A 16,041-nucleotide genomic window follows, 5' to 3' on the forward strand; every position below is an offset into this window, starting at 1 on the left:
AGAACAAAGAAACAGCATTCAACAAATAAATAATCCACAGAGGAAAAGAAAAACACAAGCACATATGATTGCGGCTAAGAACTACTATTTAGTGGAGACCTCTAAAAGAAATGTTCAGAAAGAAACAATACATTTATTTGTTTTTCAAACAAAAGTTATAAAAAAAAACATTACAAATGAAGCACAAAAGGAGAAAAAGGCGAAATGCACAAACAAATGCATATACATAGAGGTGACATGAACAAGCTAGTCATAAAAGGAAGTTCTATAAAAAGAAACATTTTGTTTTCAGGCCAAAGACAAATGTAGAAAAGCAGTTAATAAATGCTAATAAATACAAGACTTACAGAATTCTAAATACCACAGCTATTCGGCACAAAAGATATTACACTCAAGGAGAGGTACTCAATTACATGAACTTATTTTCATGTCTGTATGTCTGCAGTTCTAGGGCTCTACATTTCACTGTCCATACTGTTTGAACTATTTGTATTTCACTGTGCTTGGTCAATAAAAAGGTCAGGTATTTCTTGTTTTTTATCTGTAGATCAACTCAATTCTGCAAAGAGTCATAGACCCGGTTTGCACATAACAGTCAACCATGGATTATTTAACCCATGGTTGGTCGGGGTTGCACAGGAGTAAGCAAGCTGCTTCCTACCTGCTCACTGCTTTTGCTTTCTTTCTGGTTTACAAAACAACCCTTCCTGGCTGGTACTCCATGATGTGTGAACCTGGAACTCTGGGTTGTTTCATGGAGAAGCAACCCAGAGCTTTAATCCAACAGCAAACCATGAGTTAAAACTCTGGGCTGTTTCTTCCTGAACAACCCTGAGTTCCAGTTTCACATGTTCCTGGGTTATTTGATAAGCTGGAAAGAAAGTAGAAAGGGCAAATGGGCGGGAGGCAACACGCTCGCTCACTCCTGCATGGCCCTGACAATCCATGGGTTGTTATTACATGAGGTCATTGGGTGCTCCTGAACAAAGATTTTATTATGGAGTTATACTGCCTCAAACGGAATTTTAGGAGGGTTCCAGACAATGTTGCCCTCTATTTGTAATCCTCCCATGTTTCCCCACTCCTCCTTTGTATTTTTTCTCACCCGTTAAGGAGGAAAAGGCAGAACAGCTCCATAATGTCTTTTGATTGGTAGTACTAGGAGCGCTGTCTGGAAGCACCCATAGTTCCCAGTGGTTTTTATAAGCTGGAAGAATAGTGCTACTCTTTTAGAATCATAGAATAGTAGTAGGGTTGGAAGGGGCCTACAAGGCCATCGAGTCCAACCCCCTGCTCAGTGCAGGAATCCAAGTCAGAGCATCCCTGACAGATGGCTGTCCAGCCTCGACTTGAATGCCTCCAGTGTGGGAGAGCCCACCACCTCCCTAGGGAATTGGTTCCATTGTCGTATTGCTCTAACAGTCAGGAAGTTTTTCCTGATGTTCAGCCGGAATCTGGCTTCCTGCAACTTGAGTCCAGTATTCCGTGTCCTGCACTCTGGGATGATCGAGAAGAGATCCTGGCCTTCTTCTCTGTGACAACCTTTCAAGTACTTGAAGAGTGCTATCATATCTCCCTTCAGTCTTCTCTTCTCAAGGCTAAACATGCCCAGTTCTTTCAGTCTCTCTTCATAGGGCTTTGTTTCCAGTCCCCTCATCACCTTTGTTGCTCTTCTCTGAACCCTCTCGTTTGTCTGCATCCTTCTTAAAGTGTGGTGCCCAGAACTGGACTGAGTACTCCACATGAGGCCTAACCAATGCTGAGTAGAGGGGAACTAGTACTTCCCGGGATTTGGAAGCTATGCTTCTATTAATGCAGCCCAAAAGAGCATTGGCCTTTTTTGCAGACACATCACATTGTTGGCTCATATTCAGCTTGTGATCGACAACAATTCCAAGATCTTTCTCGCTTGTAGTGTTGTTGAGCCACGTATCCCCCATCTTGTAACTGTGCATTTGGTTTCTTTTTCCTAGGTGCAGAACTTGGCATTTATCCCTATTAAATGTCATTCTGTGGTTTTCTGCCCAGCGCTTCAGTCTATCCAGATCACTTTGAATTTTCTTTCTGTCTTCCAAAGTATTAGCTATCCCTCCCAATTTTGTGTCATCTGCAAATCTGATCAGCATTCCCTGCACCCCCTCCTCCAAATCATTAATAAAAATGTTGAAGAGCACTGGGCCCAGGACTGAGCCCTGCTGTACCCCACTCGTTACCTCTCCCCAGTTTGAGAAGGTCCCACTGATAAGTACTCTTTGAGTTCGATTCTGTAGCCAACTGTGGATCCACCGGATCGTTGTTTCATCTAGCCCACTTTGAGCTAGTTTGCTCATCAGGATATCATGGGGCACTTTGTCGAAAGCTTTGCTGAAGTCGAGGTATATGATGTCTACAGCATTCCCACAGCCTACACGGGAGGTTACTTGATCAAAAAATGAGATCAGATTTGTCTGGCAGGACTTGTTTTTGACAAATCCATGTTGGCTTCGAGTAATCGCGGCATTGTTTTCAAGGTGCTTCCAGATGGATTGCTTTATGATCTGCTCCAGAATTTTCCCAGGGATTGATGTCAGACTTGACTGGTCTGTAGTTCCCAGGTTCCCCCTTTTTACCCTTTTTGAAGATAGGGACAACATTAGCCCTCCTCCAGTCATCTGGAACTTCACCCGTCCTCCATGATGTCTCAAAGAGCGGTTCTGAGACAGCAGTTCTGAGACTCTCAGACAGCGGTTCTGAGAGTTCTTCTGCCAGTTCCTTTATTACTCTAGGATGCAGTTCATCTGGCCCTGGAGATTTGAACTCATGTTTTTAGCATGTTTATGTGCTATGACAAGCAGTTTTTAAAACATATTGGCCCCAGACTTAATCAAGGTACCCATACAGTTCCATTTCTCAGCGCCTTGATGGATATTTGCAGAAGGTATTGCTGGGGGGGATGTTGCTCTGGCCCATGGCAATTATGCAGAGGTGTTCCATTCTGTCCCCCATGCTGTTTAAGAACTACATGAAACTGCTGAGTGAAGTGTCATCAACATGCACGTGACAACCAGCTCTACTTGTCCTTTTCATCCAATTCAGATGAAGCCATAGGGTTTTGAGCCAATGACAGGAATCAGTAATCGAGCAATAAACTGAAGTTCAATCCAGACAAGATGGATTGAACTGTTAGTGGTTAGTGCATCTTCCTTTCATAGTGGTGTTCAAACTGTTCTGGATGGGGTTGCACTTCCCCAAAGGTTCATACCTGCAGTCTGAGGGGAATGTTAGATCCAGCCTTGACTTTAAAGGCCCAAGTGGCTTCTGTGACATGCAGCACCTTTTACCAGTTACATCTGATGCACCAGCTGCAGCCCCATTTGGACAGATAGCCTGGTCATAATTCTGCTCTTGTAACATCCCTTTTGAATACTTGTAATACATTTGCTGTTGGGTCTGCTTTTGTAGAGTGTTCATGAATTTCAGTTAGCTTAGAAATACAGCAGCAGATTATTGACTGTGACTAGGTGAATGGAACATATCAAGGCCAGTTTTGCAACAGCTACACTGGCTCCCAGTCTGCTTCCAGATACAACTCAAAGTGCTAGCACTGACCTGTATACCTGTAGATGGTGCAGCAGGTCCCAAGTATCTCAAGGACTACCTCCTCCCACATGAGTCTCTTCATGCATTAAGATCTGCCTGGAGACCTTTCTCCAGGTCCCACCACCATCACATGAGGAGCATACGCTGCAGCCTTTGCTTCGGAACTCTCTTCCCAGAGAGCTTCATCTGGCACCCAATTTGTTGTAATTTTAGCACCATGTAATTTAAAACCTTTAACCCTTTTAGATCTCTAATTTTAATTCTGCTTGTATCTGGTTATGCTGTTGCAGCGTTCACAGAATTCTTGTCATCAGTTCTAGCTTTGATTTAATTGTTGTTTTTAAATTTCTATTTTGGGCCACTCTCCAATCTCTGTATCAAATATCTTTAGGTCTGAATAGCATCTAAATGGGAGATGACTTGGGAACTCTATACAGTGTTCTGACCTAGGGTGCCCACTTAAGTTCACTATCTAACCACCATGTTAGGGCTGTAAGGGGATACACAGAGAAGCACTCTGTTACTTCTTCCTAACTACAGAGCAATCTTCACCAGGAGACTAGATGAAGCATTTAAATATTTGCTGGGAACAGTGTAAGTTAGGTGGCTTGTGGCGACAAAGGACGGAATGACAAGTAGGTTGAATTCAGTTTTTTGTAAATATTTTAAATATATATAAATGCTGACACTGCCCCATATTCATCTTTCCCAAGCTGGTGCTCCCCAAGTAGTGCTGGACTGCAACTGCCATCAGCCCCAGACAACATCTCCAGGTTGGAGAATGCTGGCTCATACAGATCAGCAAACAACAGCAGCCAACTGTTTCAAAGCCACAGTTCCTCACCTATTCCGGTAGCACAGACCCTTGCGGATTCATGGGAGATCAGCTACAGCAGTGACTCCTGCTTCCTCCTCCTTCCCAGGAGTATGGGGGGAGGAGAAAATAAGCCAGTCCATAAAGTCTGTTCTACTAGCTGAGTGTTCTGACCTCTGCAGGAAGCGAGACGCCTCCCTACTTCAGATCCCAGACGCCTCCCTACTTCAGATCCCAAACAAGCTGAGAAGACTCCTATTCATGCATTCCCTATGGAAACCAAGCCAAAAGTATTACTTGTGTGTCTGGATTTCCTGTAACAGAAAACCCTTCCTAAATGTGGTGGCGTTTCTCCCCATTTCAGACCAACAAAATGAGTATTATAGTCACAGGCATTTACCAATTAAAACATAATGCTGGCTAGAAGCAAAGACACAGAAGATATCTGGTCACTCACTCAACAACAACAAAAACATTGTAAAGTTGCTAGTCCATCAGATTCCCTAAATATCAACCTAAGTCTATTTTCTCCTCTGGTCTGTTCAGGATATTAATTGGAGAGATTCCCTATGCTTTCCTCTGCAGACCCACTGTGGACCCCTTAATTCATACTCTACTCATCTGCAGGAATTAAAAATGGCATATAGATCGTGTTGTGCAAGAATCCTACATACAGTTTATTGCTTGTGAAGATGCTCCCTTCTTTAGCACTTCAACCAGACAGATCAGAAAGGGCACAGTACATTGTCACCTATGGTCTCTCTATCAACCAGATCAGAGACGCTAACATAGTATGAGTCCTTCTCACAGATCCCCTCACCCCATCCCAATTATTTGGGGAGGCATGATGAAAAGGCAAGAGAGAACTTGGGATGGAGTGCTGCTAATGAACTTGCTCACCTTCTCTGTAAGTTAAGGTGGAGCTCTTCTTCCTATCTGTTCTTTTGGCTTGTTTTCTTCTTCCTATTTGTCAGGATGCATCCACACACACCCCTTAAACTCCAGATGCTTTAAAACTCTCTCCTTCTATGTTCCCTTTATCACCTCCCTTCCCCTTTCTTTCTGAATTAGTTACCCTCTCATTGCTGCTTCTGCGTGTTCCTGAGGGTGGTATTCCACTCCCCATGGACCCCGTTGCAGATTTGTGGACACTGCTAGTGTCTACAGGAATGGCTGTTGCTGTTTGTTCATTCTTGCTGTGGGGCTGGTAGCAAAGTGGGTGGGAGGGGTTGTTTCAATGGCTGGTGATAAAGGCAATGAGATGCTATTGCAGTAGACATACGGCCTCGTGGTGCAGCTGCAGCATAAAGACACCATCACAGAGCTGGGCTGCAGCTGGGCTCAACCACCAACCACCCTGTCTCAAGTGAAAGATCAGAAGAACTGTGATTATTACTGCTGCTACCAAGGAAGAATAAGTAAATCAAAGTCTTGAACAAACAAGATCTCTCTATTTCTGTACTCTCCGAGAGCCCCTTGTGCATAAAACAAGAATGCTCTTACGGAAAGAGCCTTGTTTCATTTCACCTGGGGAAGGGCTAGCGGCAACCAGAAATAATGCCCAGCTAGTGAGCCAAACCAAAATTTGTGGACTTTTGAGTGAGGGTTTAGCGAACTAATACAGGCACTGTTAATTTCCTGCTGAACAATTGTAGTTATGACCAAATAACCCCTGCAGTGTTCAATTACCCAGGTGTTACTTGATCATTCATATGAGCTCTAAAAATGCCTGTACTAAACAAGGAGACCCAAAGAAATAATGCATGTAACAGTCCAAACCACAGAAGCCACCTCAGGGAAACCATTCACCACAAATCTCCCGAACCTTACACTGTATCCTTGCAAAATACCATTTTTATTTGACAAGCATTACCTCCTGAAATACTTTTCCCCCTCAATTTCTTACCTGTCCCATACCCAAACTCTTCTGGCCTTCAAAGCCAAATAAAAATAGTAACTGTTAAGATTTTAATGATAATGTATCTAAAGAACGTTGTGTAGCGCTTTAGAGTATTCCAAAGCGCTTTACATATATTGTATTATTTATATACTTTTAACAACCCTGTAAGGTAGATTAGCATTATTATCCTAATATTTCAGATGGGGAATTGGAGGCTAAGAGACAGCAATGCAGAAGGCCAAGGAGTATATTCACAGCCAGGACTGGCAACAAGGGTAGGCATGGTCAGGCCCCCCGCTGAGAGCCCACATTCCAACAGGAACAAAACACTGACAAAAGCCCCCTGCAGTTGCTCCTCCTCTTCACCATGGCAGCCTGCTTGTTCATCTCTCTCTTGATGATGAACTCTGCCTCTCACTCTGGCCCAGGCAATGTTGATGGAAAGGAGGACGAGGAGCAGTAGATGCCACTGCTTATTTCCTCACTGACTCTCTGCCTGCCAAGCAAACAAGTGGGAGCAATGATGAGAAACAGGATGAAGAGCAGTAGCAGCTGGTGACAGTGGTGGTGAGAAGGTAGATCCCTGAGGGAGGGGAGCCAGCACTGAACCAGCTCAGTGACAGAGCACATCCTTTGCATGCAGAAGGTTCCAGTTTTAATCTCCGATGTCTCCAGGCAGACTCCTGCCTGAAACCCTGGAGAACCGCTGACAACTGTGCTAGATGCAGTGTAAGGCAGCTTCCTGTGTTTCTATGTTCCTGATTCACAAGCCACTAGCTCTCAAATTATCATTACTAAAAAGAAAAACTACCACAAAGTAAAACAAAACCTTGCAAGGACAGCAGATACAATTTCTACAAACGTATCTGTCACACACATTAATGAAAACAAATGACAGTTTAATTATAGAATTCACACTTGCCATGCAAAGAGGCCCAGCTACAATTCCTGCCAAGTACAAGGATCTATCATCCTGAAGAAATCAGTGTGCCATGGTGAACAGTGTTGTACTGTGACCAGGAAGACCTGGACTCAAACCCCTGCTCAGTCATGAAATTCATCAGCTCGCCTTAGGCTAGTCATTGTCTCTCAACCTAACCTATCTCACAGGGTTGTCGTGAGGATTTTTATTTTAAGTGGGAGAGCCATGTGTACTGCCCTGAATTTCTTGAAGAAAGGGCAGGATAACAAATAAATACCCAGTAAAATGTCTCCCCAGCTTCCACTGGTAACAATGAGGAATTAACTTACATGCACAAATGTTATTTCACCCATCCTAATATGCTGGAAGCCATCACCATTTTGATGTATATTACCCCTGCTAGATCTTTGCCAGGAATTTTCCACACGCTGTCTAATTTGGTTACTTATTCAACTTGGTTTTACTGAGCCAAACTTAATCCAAGTCTGTGAAACTTCTGATAAATCATCTTTATCTCCTCTATTTCTGATATTTAGGCTGTGCATTTTGATGCTTATGTAGCCAAAACAGCACCATCCAAGCACAAGAAAGAGGTATCAGCAGGATGGGGAAATACACAAAAACCTTTCTTTAAAAAAAGGCGGGGAACCTCAAAAACAACCCAAAAAGAACTAGGCGTGCACATTTGCCACAAATTGTTGATTGTTTGGGGATGACAAAAAAATGGATGGGGTATCCTGGAGGGGAGCACAGTTGATTGGCTGGATTCACTCCACAATGCAACATTTTGGAGCAGGTCCCACTGGTTAAGATATATTAATAAACACAGAGATTTACAAGTAAAACTCAGTGAAACAAACATTCCTTCCTTTTCTGTAAAACTGCAATTATTTCCTTCTTCCCCTGTCACATAGAGTCAGTGAGTCAGTTAATATAGCTTGAGACTTGTATCCACAAAGAGTCTGGACAATATTCTGAGCAGCAATAATCATGATTTGTTAGCTTATATATTGTAATAATTACATAGATGTTTTGATAGAAATGAAAACATAGTACTGAATCGGAAAACAAAGCATCAACAGTCATTAAAGGCAATTTTAAAAAATGTTATGAAAACATGTGAATCATTTAAAGCAGTCAATGTTTAAGGGAAGGCGGAATCCATTGACTAAATCCAAGTTTATTTACCTAACATAAGCATCCATACCAGAAATAAACAAATACTTAATAAATAGTAGGTCAACATGACATATCTCAACCATACCACAATATTTTATTCCTTCCTTTTTTGACTGCTCTCCCACTGCTTTCATTTGATGCCCACATGTACTATTACAAAAAATGCCAATTCATATAACCACTTTCCTCCAGGTGATGCGTTATTGCAATTACTTTTTGGAGAGCCACAAGGATAGCAAAACCGTGAACGTGTTCAATGCGTGTTCAACTATTTAATCACCCTGGGCTCTGCAAGCTCAAAATTAGGTTTGGCATCTTCCTGCTGATGGGAGGAGCCCAGCACACATTAGTCCACAGATATATGTACAACATTTGGAAGGTTTGGATAATTGATTTAAAAACAATACCAAGAATTTGTGAATCCACATCATGAGTGAGCAGTCTGGATTCTGTGGTAAATTACAAATATATACAACAATACTCCCATAGAACGGATAATTTCAGTTCACGAAATTACTTTCCAGAACAAGAGCTACTAATCCTATCAGCACTGAGGGCCGTACTGAAAACTTATGAACTAGAGGGTTATATTAGGGCTGTATTACATTAGAGGGTACTAGTAGCCCCAATACAAGCAACAGTGCTGGCTCCCACTCGCTACCATTGGGTTGAACAACCATCTATCATGACATCCAAACCTGGAACTGGAGGTTAAGGAAACAACAACCCCAACTTGTAAACCATGATTTATAGGTCTGGGTTGTTCTTCCCCCAATAACCTCCAATTCCAGGTTCAGGCAGAGCGTTCCTGGGTTAACCCAGCAGGAGTGGTCAGTCACCAGCACACTAGCTCAAGGTTCATTGTCAACATCATCAAAAACACTGTTTTCAATGTGCAAACCAGGTTAATATCATAGTTTAAACCCTTAAAACTGTGGCATGCTTAGAAACCATGAGGCCTTATTTTAAGGAATGTGGGGGTTTTATTTGCTTTTCGCTATGCATTTTAAAATATCCCCCAATGTTATCTAGAGCCACAAGAACTAAAAAAAACAAAAACATTAAAAGCAAACTGAATCTCAAGATTGCAGCAGAAACTCACACACTACTAGATTCATGCCTCAGGGTATGTGTCTGTGGATTCCTGTACAAGTATTGTGAAAATGTCTGCACCAATTGTGCCCTGTGCAATTTAGATGCACTCAGTTTCAAGTTCAACTGTCAAACTATCCTGTTACTTCAATGTGATCCTCTTACCCTGCATTGTACAAGGGACACTTAATATTTCTGCATTGGATTAGCATTACACATCAGCATTTTGTCCTGATATCTTAGATACAGCTTTATTATTATTACTATTATTGTGTTGCATAATGGGAACTAAGTAGTTTTAACGCTTAGCCTCTTCGGAAAAGCACTTTAGAAAGCACAGTAAAATTGGAATGTAAAAAGGGTTGCCCTTCATAATGTACTAACAAGTCCAGAAAACTGCTGTCTGGTGGCATTTAGCTGATTCAACAAATACTTGATGGGTTCTTAAGTTTACAGTCCTATTACCATATAAAATACACAACTCAAGCTTTTCATAATCATGCATGTCACATTGTACAAAAGCGTAAATTACAAACTATGCAGCTACAAACATGTTAATCACACTCTGCTGGAACAGTTTACTAAGCTCTGTTCTTATTCGTATAGCTTTTAGGAGTGTCTGAGGAATCAATTTCTATTGGGGAAACTACCTGAATAGGTTAACATCAGTGAAAGGCTATTCACGCTAATGCAGGGACAGAGAAAAATACAGTACCATATTTAAGACCCAATGAAGACCAGTACAGTCAGGAATAATAGGTTCCTTATAAAAAGCTGCTCATTATCTTTTAAAAACATTTGCTTGCAAAAGTAATAGTTAAGTTAAGATATATAATGGAAAAGTATACGAAGAACTGTGCTTCCTTGACAGTATAGCATTAGCAGACTCCATCATTACCATTTGCAGGTTTAAGTATATGGATGCCAAAGAAAATGCATGAACCTATATTACGAGTGGATTTCTAGAAGGCCAAGAACTCAGCAGTAATCATCTTCATTAAGCATTTCTCCTCTCAGCCCAGCATTATGAGGATAACAAAAACAAAAGCTTTTCTCCCATTATACAAGCTTACATCTTTCTCCTTCCTGAGAGTTGCAACACAGCAACTGCCAAGGCAAGAGGCAGAGATATTGGTCAGATCTTCTCATGAGCACCACCACAAGCAAATGAAGATGAAACCCAAACAGTCCTTCAGCCAGTGTGAACCAAATGCTTCAGTCCAGAAATGTTCCTACTTTGTTTTCCAAATATTTTGACATTATCAGCAGAAGGACAGAGGAAGAAAAACTATAGCTTCTTTATGGTTTCTGCCAAGAGCCAACACACTATCGCAGGCAAGCAACACATAAAAAAGCAGAAAGGGCAGATGGCAATATTTATAACCCAGCTGAATTATAAAAATCTTTTGTAGTAAAAGGGATGCATTCGCTCTTTCACCATAAGCTGTTTTAACTTTTCGTTATGAATACCTTTTCCAGAAATGGATGAATGCCAAACCATGTCACACTCAAATTTAGTGAGTTAAAAGCAACCCACTGGACACTCAAATATACTGCTTTACAACTTTCTAGAATCATAAGGTTGGCTGTTGGGATGACAGGCTACATTTCCTATTTACGAAGTTGAATTACCTAATCACACTCTTGTATGTAAACACTCTCAGAATGATAGCTAAAACAATGCTACTATGACAAAGTAATAAACCAAGGATTAAAGTAAAGTACACTGACAGCAATGTAAAATTGGCCACTTGGAGTCAAGCATCAAAATGAGTTCTACATACCTGAGTTTTAAATGCAGTTTTTAAAATTAAGGTAGTCGACCCAGGACCTCTAGTGACAAGGAGAAGCAGCCAACAGTGTTGGCAATCTAAAACTGTCATGTAACATTTCCTTTAAATATGAACATACATGATGATTAACAGAAGCAAAATCAAAGGATACCAACCAGACACTGCCCCTGCCCAAGCCTCAGAGAAATTAACTTGAGTTGCATACAAGAACACCTATGGTCCTGCTTCTTACTTCTCTAAATAAGACTTCAGCAGGAGACATTCCTGGTATATTATGTCCTATTTGTTCATTTTTTCCATGATGAAGTTAATTCAAACTGTAATTAGACACTCCTTTTTTCACTTGTGGTGAGCAAAAATTGCCTCTAGGAAACTAGACAAGCTCTTTAAACTTATATAGGAGACACAGAAAGCCCTGGGCAAAGCCACCATAATTCAGCCATGGTTAACACAGGGCTACCTTATAGAGGCTGTGAATAGGGGTATTTATCTTCCTTCCAGATGCAGGGAGTGGCTACAATTAGCACAACACACGGGAACATAGTGCACTAATACCATTTTTTTCCCAGTTCCCTCCCTATCTTCTGGAAAAGTAACAAGAAAAAATGAGGGTAGTGGTGGAGTAGGAAGAGGAGACAGGGTCGGATAAATGGAGCATGGGGTGAGCAATCACCCTCTGAACTTTTTAACTAGATGGCTCAGTTATCTTATTCAAGGATTTCAAAACACTGCAAACATTAAGGCAGCTAATTTCTCAACTCTGACTACATGGCTATGCCTAGAACAAATCATTCTATAATTCAGTTCTCTACTTGACAAGTAGCCATTTTGCTAGTCACTACAACTACAATTGATAACATCTATGATAGCGAAAGTAAGTATGGATCTTCAACACTCTTAACATAATTGTCCCAGAGACCATTGGCCTTCATGGATTCAAGTGATCTCCATGAATACATGTTTCTTAGTGTGGAAATTCTTGTAAGGATTTAAAATTCAAGGTGAATATTTAGCCTGCACTTTCAAGAACTGCATCTGCTTTATAAAAACAATAGATATAGGAAATAACCAAGAGTTGCATGCATTCATTTTCCTGCATCCTATTAATATTTCAGCCAGCTACATTGCCTTGCACAATAACGAACTCAAATTCATAACTGCAATTCCATTGTTCAGGGTTTTTATACCGCCATGTAAAGCCATCATATGAAGATTTTAAAAACTGGAAAGTGCAACACTGAAAATATTAACTCTTATTCCTGATATTCAAAAGTAGCTTTGGGATTTCATACAATCTGCTAGTCATCGCTTCAGTTAAAAAGAAACCAACAGGTTGAGTGGGAGCTGGCTGACAAAGTGCCTACACCATTTGCATTTTAAAAGGGTCCTTTTCTTCTCATCTAAAGTACTCCTGCCAGTCCAACAGGGGGCAAAAGTTTAAATCTTACATACAAACATATTAGAGCACCTCTGAGAATGAAAGGCAAAAAGGAATTTATAGTGGAAGAATGTTCTCTCACATAATTCCAAGGGGAAGCTTTCCACTGTTTTCATTCTATATTAGGGCTCTGAGAAATGCCAAAGTTGTTCTGCCCTCAGCACCTAACACACTAACATGTAAAGCAACATTGTTCAGTATTTAACAGTCACTGCCAACTACTATTTAACTGAAGAGAAAACAAATCACTGGCCTTGTTTTTGCCCACAGATGTTATTGCAGGAACAGAAACCTGTATCACAGAAACAAAATATGCAAATGCTAAGAACACACAAAGCTGTCCGTAATTTTTATACATCTCTTCCTTTAAAGAAAATAAAATGATAAATGCTAATAACCAACTGTCAGAGCAAAAATGTGTTTCAGGTAGTTTTCTAATTGCTCCACGTTTAGCCTGGAGCACTAAGCACATACTTTGAAGGAAGAAGGCACCTTTCTAAAGCTGTCTGGGAGTGCAAAACCACAAACCAGTCTGACCAATGCCAAGAAACTCATTGTTTCTCTCTCATTTCTTTCCATCAATCTGCAGTCAAAGAGAACAAAGCAAAAAGACAGAAAGCCCAACACACTTGGTTCCCTTTTGAAAGGAGAAAGAAGGCATTCTAAAGGCATCTAGTTTCGGGGCTATTGCTGGAGTAGCGTCACTGCTTCTCTTTTCCAGACTGTACGGTAGACCTGGGAGAAATCCAAAGATTTTGTTTCTAAACATTTGTCTCAGGGTGGAAAAGCAGGCAAGGCAACATTCCTGACCATGAAAGTCTTGGGTTGTAGGCACCGCAGGTGAAATCAGGCAGACTGATCATCTCTATTCTTCACCTTTTCAAAACGCCATTGGGGGAAAAAATATACACCAAGACTCATTTCTTTACAGGCACTGTCGATGACTCCGGTGTATTACGTCTTCCAGTGGTTAAGGTCACCGGGCCACTTTCATTAATATGGAAAACGTATTTCATCTTTCCAGGCTACAAGAATATTCGGACACTTGATGCTTTCCTTCTTATTCCTTCATATAAGGGAAATTCTTGTTTTATTTTCAACTCCTTGAGCGCACAATCAGGAAAAAGGGTCTCCACGATGTTTATAATGTATTTTTTAATTATTTTCTGCAACTAACGCCACCATTTGATTTTTTTAAAGTGGAGGGTGGGCGACTGCCATACACGTACATCTTAAGTACAAATCGAGGGAAAGGAGGGGAGGAGAAAATACACATGCTCCATCATGCAACAGTTCCAAAACAGGTACAACCCAAGTCCCCGAGAAATAATGCCAACTAAAAACACACACAGAGAGCGCCCACCGCGGGAGGGGGGGGATACAGCCCAGAGCCGGTGCAGACCGGGAGGGGGGGGGAACGACCCTCAGTTGGAATCCTGAATAAAAAAGGAAGAAGATTGAGAATGGCGGCGGCAGGTAAGAGACGGGCGGGCCGGGTAACAATCCATCCCCAGCCTGCACACAGAACTCAACCTACCGCCTGTGGATCAGGTCCCAAAGACTCCCTCCTCTCTGTGGGGAGGGCGAGCTCCCGCTCCTGAAGAGGAGGAACGTTTCCAGGAGGACGACGGAACAGAGCGGCACTCCCGCCCCGGGGGACGGATTGAAGCTGATCCGGCGGAAAGCCGCGGCGCATTCAGAGTATAAGTCGCCACGAAGGAAGTCCAGGATTTGGTGGGCAACTTGGGGGGGGGGGGTCTTTTAGCAAAGGCGGAGGAGAATGCCTTCTCCACTCAACAGGCGGCGAGTGACCGGCAAGACCGCGAGACGCCAAGGAAACTACTCACCACACGCGCCCGGGGCGACGCCACCCGCATGCTGCCTTGCTCCGACCCTCCAAGCAGCCGCTGGCGCCGGGCTCCGCCACAGTCTCCTTCTCTCGCTCTCTCAAGCGCTCTCCCTCCCGTGCAGACGCACACACCGGCAGCTCCCGGAGCCCCTCCGCTCCCTTTCCTCACACACACGCACACCCTCGCTCTGTGCGCGGGACCACGCAGTCCGCGCGCGCGCGCGCCCGAAGAGCCGCCAGCACAGCCAACCCGCTTCAGCAGGCCCGCGCCGCGCGCGCCCTGCACCAGCCAGCCAGCCCGCCCGCCCGCCTGCCTGCAGAGCCCAGGAGTTGCTCGCGCCCGTTCGCCCGCCTCTCAACCCCTCCTACTCTCGCGCGCCGCTCCCCCCCGCCCAGGCTGCTGCGCCGCTTTCTTCCCTCCCCCTCCCGGTCACGCTTTGCGTTCCTCGCACAGTCCTCCTCGTGCACCCCGATACACCCGCTCCATGTCTCTCCCCACCCCCCGCACGCAAGCTTTCTTCAATACCCACGACAGCCAATGCTGATGTTTGGCCAAGAGTTGTGTGTCCCAATCTTCCTCAGTATGCGGCTCTCGCCCCCCGCACGCACGCACGCCGTGGGGCGACCAAATTCCCTCCGCTCACCTCTCTGGGTCGTGCCCCTAGAATTTCTCCCTCGCGCTGCAATCCTACTCACACTTTACTTGGTAACAAGACCCATTTTAATGAGGGGGGATGATTTCCGAGTAAACCTGCTTAGAATAGCACTAGGATTCGGGCTCCAGTGTGTGGAGTTGAAGCACGCACACCTCGGGATAGACTTTGCACAGTCCCTCTCCGCCCCCGTTTCTCGGGTTCCTCCCTCAAAACCCGCTTCGCCCTCTCCCGACGGCTTCCACGGAACTGCCAACATGGAAACCCGCATCACCTACTCTCTTGCCCAGGATCTCCTCCTCCCAGGCACCCGCCCCCATTTCGGTGTGCCCTCCCCGTCCCTTTCACAGAATTATGCCTATTACAGCCCCCACCCCGGCTGCATCTCACTCTTCCCCTCCCCCTCTCTCCTTTCAGCCCCCTTGTTTTATGATTTTATGATTTTATTACGCACGGCCTCTTCTCGCCCGTGAAACCCCCTCCCTGGCCCCTCCGTCCTCCCGGAGCTGCAGGAGAGGGAGGATATTTACACGCTGGGGGCAGGTCCCTCACACAATTGCCAGAAGGTTGTTTGGAGAGGTAAACTCTCTCCTGTACCCTCGGCAAACGGCCAGTCTTCGCTCTCTTTACGGTGGGTCACTCCCCCCACCCCCGACTGAGTCATGCCATTTTCGTCAGAAATAGGTGTGAACTGCTCCGGGGCCCCTGGGCTAAAGGTTAGCAAATCTGTACGAGGAACCAGTCAGACACACCCAGCACCACCTTTTCATGAGCTAGGGCTCAGCGGCAGCTCCGCCCTCACAAAGACAGGCTGGAGGTGGG

At 43.8% G+C, this 16,041-nt stretch overlaps 1 protein-coding gene across 2 annotated transcripts in view; it reads right to left on the minus strand.

Annotated features, from left to right (window-relative positions):
- Positions 1-14,902, minus strand: part of PTPRF (protein tyrosine phosphatase receptor type F) — a 724,144-nt gene extending 709,242 nt beyond the window's left edge. For both annotated transcript variants that reach the window (XM_084852780.1, XM_084852779.1), the window contains exon 1: positions 14,565-14,902. The gene's annotated coding sequence lies outside the window, so the exon portion shown is untranslated. The remainder of the gene's footprint in view (positions 1-14,564) is intronic.
- Between the last annotated feature and the right edge of the window lie 1,139 nt (positions 14,903-16,041).

This window comes from Heloderma suspectum, chromosome 4 (assembly GCF_057233095.1).
Source record: "Heloderma suspectum isolate Gila_16-S chromosome 4, 16-S_ref, whole genome shotgun sequence".
Classification (NCBI taxonomy): Eukaryota; Metazoa; Chordata; class Lepidosauria; order Squamata; family Helodermatidae; genus Heloderma; species Heloderma suspectum.